This window comes from Pristiophorus japonicus, chromosome 20, assembly GCF_044704955.1.
Source record: "Pristiophorus japonicus isolate sPriJap1 chromosome 20, sPriJap1.hap1, whole genome shotgun sequence".
NCBI classification, from domain to species: domain Eukaryota; kingdom Metazoa; phylum Chordata; class Chondrichthyes; family Pristiophoridae; genus Pristiophorus; species Pristiophorus japonicus.
In genome coordinates this window covers 68,799,849-68,809,828 of record NC_091996.1, presented here as the reverse complement: position 1 = coordinate 68,809,828, position 9,980 = coordinate 68,799,849, and positions in this window count along the sequence as shown.

Genomic DNA, 9,980 nt, shown 5'->3' with positions numbered 1-9,980 from the left:
GCAGCAACTTGCCAAGGATTCTTTGGCAGCACCTCCCAAACTCACGGACTCCATCACCTAGAAGGATAAGGGCAGCAGGTGCATGGGAACAGCTTAACCTCTGTGTAACCCTCAAAGTCACACATCATCCTAACTTGGACATATATAGCAGTTCCTGTACCTCTCTCCCAAATACCTTTCCCATCAAAGGGTAGTTGCATTAACTGCAGAACAATGCACCAAAAGCCTACTCCGGTGCATCCATTCGTTTGAACTCTCATTTGGGAGGTTCGTGAATTTCCTATGCTGGATGAGGGTGTAACGTACAAGTATTGAATCTGCAGCTGGCTTACCTTTAAAGAGCTCCTGAATCTTGGTGGACGCTACATAGAAACATAGAAAATAGGTGCAGGAGTAGGCCATTCGGCCCTTCTAGCCTGCACCGCCATTCAATGAGTTCATGGCTGAACATTCAACTTCAGTACCCCATTCCTGCTTTCTCGCCATACCCCTTGATCCCCCTAGTAGTAAGGACCTCATCTAACTCCTTTTTGAATATATTTAGTGAATTGGCCTCAACAACTTTCTGTGGTAGAGAATTCCACAGGTTCACCACTCTCTGGGTGAAGAAGTTCCTCCGCATCTCGGTCCTAAATGGCTTACCCCTTATCCTTAGACTGTGACCTCTGGTTCTGGACTTCCCCAACATTGGGAACATTCTTCCTGCATCTAACCTGTCTAACCCCGTCAGAATTTTAAATGTTTCTATGAGGTCCCCTCTCATTCTTCTGAACTCCAGTGAATACAAGCCCAGTTGATCCAGTCTTTCTTGATAGGTCAGTCCCGCCATCCCGGGAATCAGTCTGGTGAACCTTCGCTGCACTCCCTCAATAGCAAGAATGTCCTTCCTCAGGTTAGGAGACCAAAACTGTACACAATACTCCAGGTGTGGCCTCACCAATGCAATCTACATATGCAATCTATTTGGCCAGCAGTGGGATGGGGACTTGGGTGCTTGGGCCGTAGGTGGAGTTAACTGTGGTGAAGAATCCTCGCACGTCACGACTGTCGACCAGCTGCTGGATCTCTTGTGCTTTCTCCACCCACCATCTATTCTTTAGTTCGCGAGTTTTTTGTTGGACTACGGCCTTCAGCCGCCTGTAGAGCTGCTTTGCTGCTCCAGAATTGGGTTGCTGCTTTAAGTTCAGAAATGCCTTGCGCTTGCGGCTTATTAGCTCCTGGATTTCCTGGTCATTCTCATCAAACCAGTTTTGGTGTTTTCTGGTTGCGTGACTGAGCGTCTCTTCACAGGCGCTGGTTATGGTGGCCTTGAAGGCAGACCAGGTGCTGTGAGCACTCTGTGTCTTGGAGTCATTGAGGGTCGCCAGGTTGGCAGTGAGGCGCTGGCTGTATAGGGCTTTCTTAACTGGGTCTTTTGAGTGCCCCGGTGTTGATTTTTCTGCGGCATTGTTTCTATATACAGTAGACACCTCAAAGAGCTAGAGAGAGGTACCACCAGCGCTGCCTCCGCAAGATCCTACAAATGCACTGGGAGGATAGACGCACCAACGTCAGTGTTCTCGCTCAGGCCAACATCCCCAGCATCGAAGCACTGACCACACTCGACCAGCTGCATTGGACGGGCCACATCGCCCACATGCCCGACATGAGACTCCCAAAGCAAGTGCTCTACTCAGAACTCCGACACGGCAAGTGAGCCCCAGTTAGGCAGAGGAAACGTTTCAAGGACACCCTCGAAGCCTCCTTGATAAAGTGCAACATCCCCAATGGGACCTGGGAATCCTTGGCCCAAGACTGCTGATAGAGAATTCAAACAGGCTGCATTTAGACAGACTGTGAGAATTCACAGACACCAAGTCAGAGATGCTATGTGAGTGGGAGCATGTTGCATTAAGTCATCAATTAACTTGACATTTTAGGACTTTGGGTAGCGAGCCAATTAAAAGGTTAAAAGACTATTAATTGAGCCAATAAGTTCAAAGAAGGCAAGTTCTTTTCTGTAAATTGAACCCGGTATAAATACAGCCATTTTGGCCATGTGATATCAGAAGGACAAAGACCTGGCTTAAAGCCAAGAGCTTGTTACTGCTGTTGCCAAAAATAAAGTGACATTAAAACTACAATTGGAGTTCATATTTCATTGGAAATTAAGAGATCTAACAATTTTGGCGTCACAAACACGATCGCTGAGGAAAGAAACTGAATTTTGGACATCGGACCTACATACTGAGGTAAGGACTCCTCTTTATAAAAGTCCTTGGTCAAAAGTCTAAATTCGCCTCTCCTTCTACGCGATTCCGAAAGCCTCCGGTTTGCGAACCCTCCGGTTGGTAGTCGGCTCGAGGTCCCATAGACGTCTAAACTTCAGCGGTGTGTTAGTTAATTAATCACCGACCTATTGATCGGCTGGAAAGCCTACGACTCGAGACCCCAGTAAAGAAATCAGTATTATGGCAGCAGGAGATAAGAGCAAAGAATTGCCTACAACTGTTAAAGGTGGGCAGGCACCACCTGAAGTTTTGCTAGATGAAATTCTCGAACAGTTGAAAGAATACATAGAGCAACAATTCAACTTATCTAAAACCTGTATTAAGATCGAACAAAAGTACGGAACCTCCAAAGGACAATGGTCCTTGGACGAGATTAAAAGGGTCTGGGGAAAAACGACCCGTATGAAAAATAAAGAACGAACTAGATGGTCCCTAGCCGTTATGGGCCAGATCCGAAAGCGGAATGAAATTATAATGCGTTCCCAACATGATCGAGAACTGACCAGTACAAAGGATCAATTGCAAGCTGTTTGTGCACAGCTGGGACAGAAAAAGCTTGAACTTGAAAAGCTGGAAGCGGAAGTTAAAGATCTTAAAGGTGAAATTAAAGAATGGAAAAAATCATTAGGTCAAGAGACAGTAATAGGAAAAGGAAAATGTATCGGTCAATTCCCAGGGTACCCATGTTTGGATAAATTAAAAGCGCAAACCCGAAGACACGACCGAGGAATAGATACGAATTCTGAATCCTCCGACGATACAGGGTCGGAGGATGAAGAATTAGGGGTGCGCTTTGCCCCGTTTAAAAAAAGACGAGTTGTAGTCAAATCAGAAGAAACTGCGGATGAGGGCGGAACCAAAAAAACGATGAAAAGTCTGTATGCAAAATACTTATTTCATGATCCAGCAGACCCAGAGAAAATTGTTAAATGGTCCAAGGAATTACCCAATCCAAAGAAAGGGGGAGTGAAAACGTGGGACCAATTGGACCGCTTAAGAAATATATATCAACTTCATCCCTGGGATGGAGTGCAAATTTTGACCATAATGGTGCCAAAAACACAGGGAAGAAAATTGCACGACAAGGTAAAAGAAGCTTTGGGGCAGGATGAGCAAGAATTAAACGCAGGATGGGAGGCGATTAAACACGGGCTGCAAGCCTTCAGTCCAGCTAAGACAGACTGGGGAAAAATTGCAGCCTGCCAACAGAAAGGAACAGAGGAGGTCCTGGAGTATGACGAGCGGTTTAGATGCACGTGGCTAGAACATTCGGGTATGAATAATACGGATGAGGAAATGGATGAACAAGTGTTTGGACCCCTGAAAGCAGTTTTCGTGGCAGGTCTAAAGCCAGAACTGTCCAAAATGCTTAAGGTAGTGTTACCGGACTGGGAAGGTAGAGGAACTACTTTTGCAGCATTGGTGGATCGATGTAACCAATTAGATCGGGATATGGGAGCTAAAGTCCGAGCTGTACAGGCTATGGGATGGAAATCCAAGGATTCCGATAAACAGTCATTCGGAAAATTACCCGGAAAATGTCATTATTGTGGGAAAGAAGGTCACTGGACCAAGACGTGCAGGGCAAAACAGCAAGGTCGTGGCTGGGGAAGAGGATGCAGCCAGGGATACAATTCAGCCAACAAACCAGGCTTGTCACAAGATAACAACCTCATAGAAGCATTTAATTGACTGACAATAGAACAACAGAAGGAGTTACTTGGGATAGCAAAAAACGATTAGAGCCCACTCTGGCCCACCTCCTCGCACTAATACAACAGAGGGGAGATGGGATATATATAACTGTGAGGGTGGGCGATAAGGATGTGGATTGTCTTTTAGACACAGGGGCGGAATTAACATGCTTACCCCTACAATATGGAGACTATTTGCTGTTGGATGGTAGGGCACATACAGTCTATGGAGTTGGGGGCCATAAGATGGAAATTAAAAGGACAACACCAGTACTTATAGGGCTGGGTCCACATGAACTAACCACGCCGGTCTGGATAGGCCCAGTAGATCAACCCCTTTTGGGAATGGATGTTCTAATCCAAATAGATTCATCGTTGCATTTCGAGGATGGTCGGGTGACATGGTCAATTAGAACTTTGAAGAAAGAAGAATTGAAGGAACACCCGATATGGGCTAAAGATAAGAACGATTGTGGCCTACTCCAGATGGAGCCTGCGTCATTTACCGGGACCAAGCCTCCATGCACTAAACAGTATCCCATCAGTCCAACTGCCATCGCAGGAATCTTACCGGTTATTCAGCAATTGGAGAAACAAGGGGTGCTTATTAAAACGCATAGCTCCTCCAGTAGCCCCATGTGGCCGGTACAGAAATCTAATGAGACTTGGCGTTTGACTGTCGATTATAAGAAAGCTAACCAGTGTATTGATCAAAAAGCTCCTTTGGTCGCAGATCCCTCCATCATTTTTAATGCCCTCAAACCGGAACATAAATATTTCTCGATTATAGATATGGCCAACGGATTTTGGTCGGTGCCTCTGGCACCGGAGGTTCGACATGATTTGCTTTCACGGTCCAAGGACAACAGTATACTTGGACCCGGTTACCGCAGGGTTTCCACAACAGCCCTACGGTATTCCACATGGCTTTACAAAGCCATTTACGAGAATTACCTCCCCTGTCATCCACAGTCATCCAATATGTAGACGATATCTTGCAAGCTTCAAACACGGAAGGCCAGCATGAACAAGATTTACGAGCTTTGCTGGACCACCTTTGGCTGAAAGGACATAAAGCCAGCATCGACAAAGCACAGATATCCCAAGAAGAGGTTGTGTACCTGGGACAAAAGATTTCACAAAGAAAGAGAGAACTTACCCAGCATAGAACTGCAGCCATTCGGGCTGCTAAAAAACCCACCACTATTCAGGAACTAAGGTCTTTTTTGGGATTTTGTAACTTTAACAGAAATTGGATTGACTCCTTCACACAGCTTGCTCAGCCACTGAATGATATTTTAAAGGGGAAACGTGCCTCTAAAGAAGCCATCACCCTCACTAAGGAACAGCAAGAGATCTTCCTAAGTTTGAAAAAGGCTTTGTGTTCGGCACCGGCTCTGGGAATCCCCAACAGTGGTAAGCCATTTACCCTGTTTGTCCATGAGAAAGAAGGATATATGACAGCTATACTGACACAAGAACATGGGGATCGGCAAAGACCTATTGGCTATTATTCGGCAAACCTGGATGCGGTAGCCCTCGGATGGGGAATTTGCCTAAGGGCTATGGAAGCTATTTGTCGAGCGGTAATGATCACTGCGGGTCTAGTCCTCGACCAAAAGCTGATTGTCAAGTGTCCCCACACCGTACATGCTTTGCTGTCTATGAATAGAATGTCTCAGGTGACAGCAGCTAGATGGACCCGCTGGACAGCATTTTTGGAAGCTCCTAATCTCCATAACGTCCGGGCCAGCCCGGTTAATCCCGCAACTATGCTCCCGATGTCAGAATCGTGTGAGCAAGAGGGGGGAGAATGTGAAGAACATGACTGCGTGGAGATTTTAAAAGAAACATAAGAAGCAGCCTTAGCAGCAGAGGAGCCTCTGCACAACCCAGACCTCATCCTGTTTACAGATGGTTCCTCCTTTGTTGACAATGGTACCAGAAAAGCAGGATGGGCAGTTACAACCTTATATGAGGTAGTGGCAAAAGGACGTTTACCCTCAGGAATGTCAGCACAACAGGCCGAGTTACGGGCCCTGTCAGAAGCATGTCGAATAGCAGAAGGACAGACAGCTAATGTCTACACAGATTCGCGTTATGCTTTTGGAGTCGCTCACGACTTTGGTCTGTTGTGGCGGAAAAGAGGATTCCTCACTGCTGCTGGTACACCTATCCGAAATGGAAAAGAAGTCCGAGACTTACTGGAGGCCATACAATTACCTTAGGAAGTGTCCATCCTGAAATGTAAGGCCCATACCAAGGAAAATACCACAGAAGCTTAGGGAAATGCCCTAGCCGACCAGGCAGCTGAAGATGCCGCCTCACAGGGCGTTCCTCCAGAAGAACCAACACAGATGTGCAGATTAAAAGCACTCAGGACTCTGACACGAGACCTTCAAACAATGCAAGGCGAGTGCTCCCGAGATGAAAAATGGACATGGATTGAGGCAGGAATGAAGCTATGCGAAGATGGTGTCTGGAGACAAAGAGTTACCGACAAGCCAGTCGCGCCACAAGCACTTATGCCTTTTTTAGCCCAACATATCCACTCCTGGGGACACTTGGCCTCACAACAGATGACGGCATGGTTCCAGAAAAGCTGGTGGGGTCGGGGATTTAAAAAACATGCCCAGCTGGGAACAGACCGCTGTGTGGTCTGCCAGAAAAATAATTCTGGATCCATCACGGTAATGCCCCAACTGAGGCCCCCTGCCCCTGTCGGACCATTCCAGCATCTGCAGGTTGATTATATATCTCTTCCTTCATGCCAAGGATACACTAACATTCTTGTCATGGTCGACAGATTCTCTAGATGGGTAGAAGCTGTCCCAACTAAAAGAGCCACGGCCAAACACACTGCAAAGGTCTTGTGTAAGGATTACATTCCCCAATGGGGAGTCCCGAGTAGCATTGACTCAGATCAGGGAACACACTTCACAGGTGCTGTCTGCCAAGAAGTCTGTAGGTTACTGAACATTACGTGAGATTTACACTGTCCTTATCATCCACAATCATCAGGACAAGTAGAACGAATGAATTGAACTCTGAAACAATGGCTTGCCAAATATCACCAAGAAGGAACACCATAGCCCCAGGCACTACCAATAGTGCTATGTAGCATTAGGGCAACCCCAAACAGAACTACAGGTCTAAGCCCATTTTAAATTATAACAAGAAGACCCATGTCGCTGCCAGGAACTATCGATTTACGGAAAGCTGATGTTCACTTAATGAGTGACACTTTGTTATCATACTGTCAGAACCTAACCAATGCTATTAGTTCTGTTTCCCGACAGGTATCGGCAGCTTGGGGTAATCCACCCGAAGGAGGACACGACATCATCGCGGGAGTCTGGGTGTATGTGAAAAAGTTGCATAAAGAACCTTTGGGTGCCAAGTGGGAGGGACCTTATCAAGTGTTATTGACCACCCAGGCAGCTGTTAAAGTCCAAGGAAAGAAAGCCTGGATCCACGCTTCACACGTTAAACGAGCACCCGTAACTGAAGCTGAAATCTAATAAGGACAATTACATTTTGCCAAAATGTATAAATTTACTGTATCATTGATTGTAGGTATTCTAGGCATAGGCCTACTTCTTACTAGCCGACCCTCTGCACCAAAGGGAAATAGGAGGGTAGCAAGGGAATTACATGTAAATACTTTTTTATATATGTCATATATTTATGCCAAACAAGGTAACATTTCTAGTTGTTGGGTGTGTGCGCATATTCCTATTCACTCAAAGGGAGGGATTCCCTTGAGGCCAGTTACCTTGAATATCTCGGAAATAGCTGAGTGGATAATTAATCAAAACAAAACAGGCAATGCATTTCAGGATACGGAAAACTGGGCACGTAAATGGAAGTCAGCAGGTTACAATCTGACTACCTTTGAAGGGGGATACCAACCATGCTACAGTAATTCCAAACGACCCCCATTTTTTGTGATCACTAATAGAACGGGAATAGGAAGACCGGGGGAATCGGTCTGTCTGATTAGAAACATCAAAGGAGGCCAAAATATGGGGTATAGTAACTGCTCCCGGAATTATAATATAATCAAGCCACGGAACCATCCAAACTGGGCCGATGTGGGAATTTTTAACGTAACGGGGATTCTGAATAAAACAGATGGAAAAGCCTGGACAGGCCCCGGAGTGTTGCTGACAAAGAAACAGCTAACATTCATTGCATATAATGGCACCTATTGGGTGTGCGGCCACAAGGCCTACTCTTGGTTGCCCCAGAATTGGACAGGATCCTGCTATTTAGCCTACATTGTGCCTTATATGTATCATATAAAGTCACTGTCGGAACATTTACACCGTCCTAAGATAGCTTTCACAGAAACAGAGAGGTTCTTTGCCATTCTGATCCCCAGGTATGGGACCGCCAGACTGGCAAGGGAATCCATTAACGTTGTGGAATGGGTAGCCAATGATACCTCAGAGGCCCTAGTTAAAATCAATGCAGAAATGGTAGCAATCCGCACAGTAGCCCTACAGAATAGACTGGCCCTTGATTACATCCTGGCTGAAAAGGGAGGTACTTGCACCCTACTCGGAACTGAGTGTTGCACGTATATCCCAGATAGCTCCGAAGAAATTACCCACTTAGCGGAGCATATCCAAAAGGAGGTAGAAAAACTTAAGCAACCCCCATCATTCACTTTGTGGAGTGGAGCCACTGAATGGCTAGGTTCAATAGGAACTTCATTGGTGGAAGGTTTAATTCTATTTGTTGTAATTATTTTGCTTTTATATTGTTTGTTTATGTTGATTAAATGTTGTTGCGACCAGGCGGCTGTAGCTGCTGTCTCGCAGGTGAGACAACTTGCGGGTCCCAGCAGACCGTCTGTATGTGGCACAGGGGTATGTTATGTTCAAGGGAAGGTTGTTTACTGGTTGAATTAAGATATTAATTTGGATTAAATTGGAATAAGGTTAACTAACCTACTAAAACCAGACTTCCATTGTGGCCACGATGGAACTCGGGTTGGTGTAAATTTGTGTAGAAGCTACTAGTCCGGACATGTGGCAAAACACATCAACAAATTTTAGAAGGAAACTCTATTAACATGTATGAAATTATTTTGTAGAATGTTTAACCAGTGATACCTGATGTTTTATGATTCAGTTTGTGAAAGAATCAAAGGGGGGATTGATAGAGAATTCAAACAGGCTGCATTTAGACAGACTGTGAGAATTCACAGACACCAAGTCAGAGATGCTACGTGAGTGGGAGCATGTTGCATTAAGTCATCAATTAACTTGACATTTTAGGACTTTGGGTAGCGAGCCAATTAAAAGGTTAAAAGACTATTAATTGAGCCAATAAGGTCAAAGAAGGCGAGTTCTTTTCTGTAAATTGAACCCGGTATAAATACAGCCATTTTGGCCATGTGATATCAGAAGGATAGAGACCTGGCTTAAAGCCAAGAGCTTGTTACTGCTGTTGCCAAAAATAAAGTGATATTAAAACTACAATTGGAGCTCGTATTTCATTGGAAATTAAGAGATCTAACAACTGCCCTAAATGGAGGAACAGCATCCGGGAGGGCGTTGAGCAACTTGAGTCTCATTACCGAGAGCATACAGAAATCAAGGGCAGACAACGGAAGAAGCGTGTGGCAAACCAGACTACCTACCCACCCACCCTTTCCTTCAACCACTATCTGTCCCACCTGTGACAGAGATTGTAGTTCCCGTATTGGACTGTTCAGTCACCTGAGAACTCACTTTTAGAGTGGAAGCAAATCTTCCTCGATTTTGAGGGACTGCCTATGATAATGAATCTATTTGATCATTTGCACAACAGTGCTGACCGTTGAAACCCTGGCCCAAAGAGATAACAACTTGCATTTATATAGCGCCATTAACGTGGTAAGATGTCCCAAGGCGCTACACAGGAGTATTATCATAAACATGACACCGAGCAACATAAGGAGATATTAGGACTGATGACCAAAAGCTTGGTCAAAGGGTAGGCGTTAAGGAGCGTCTCAAAGGAGAGA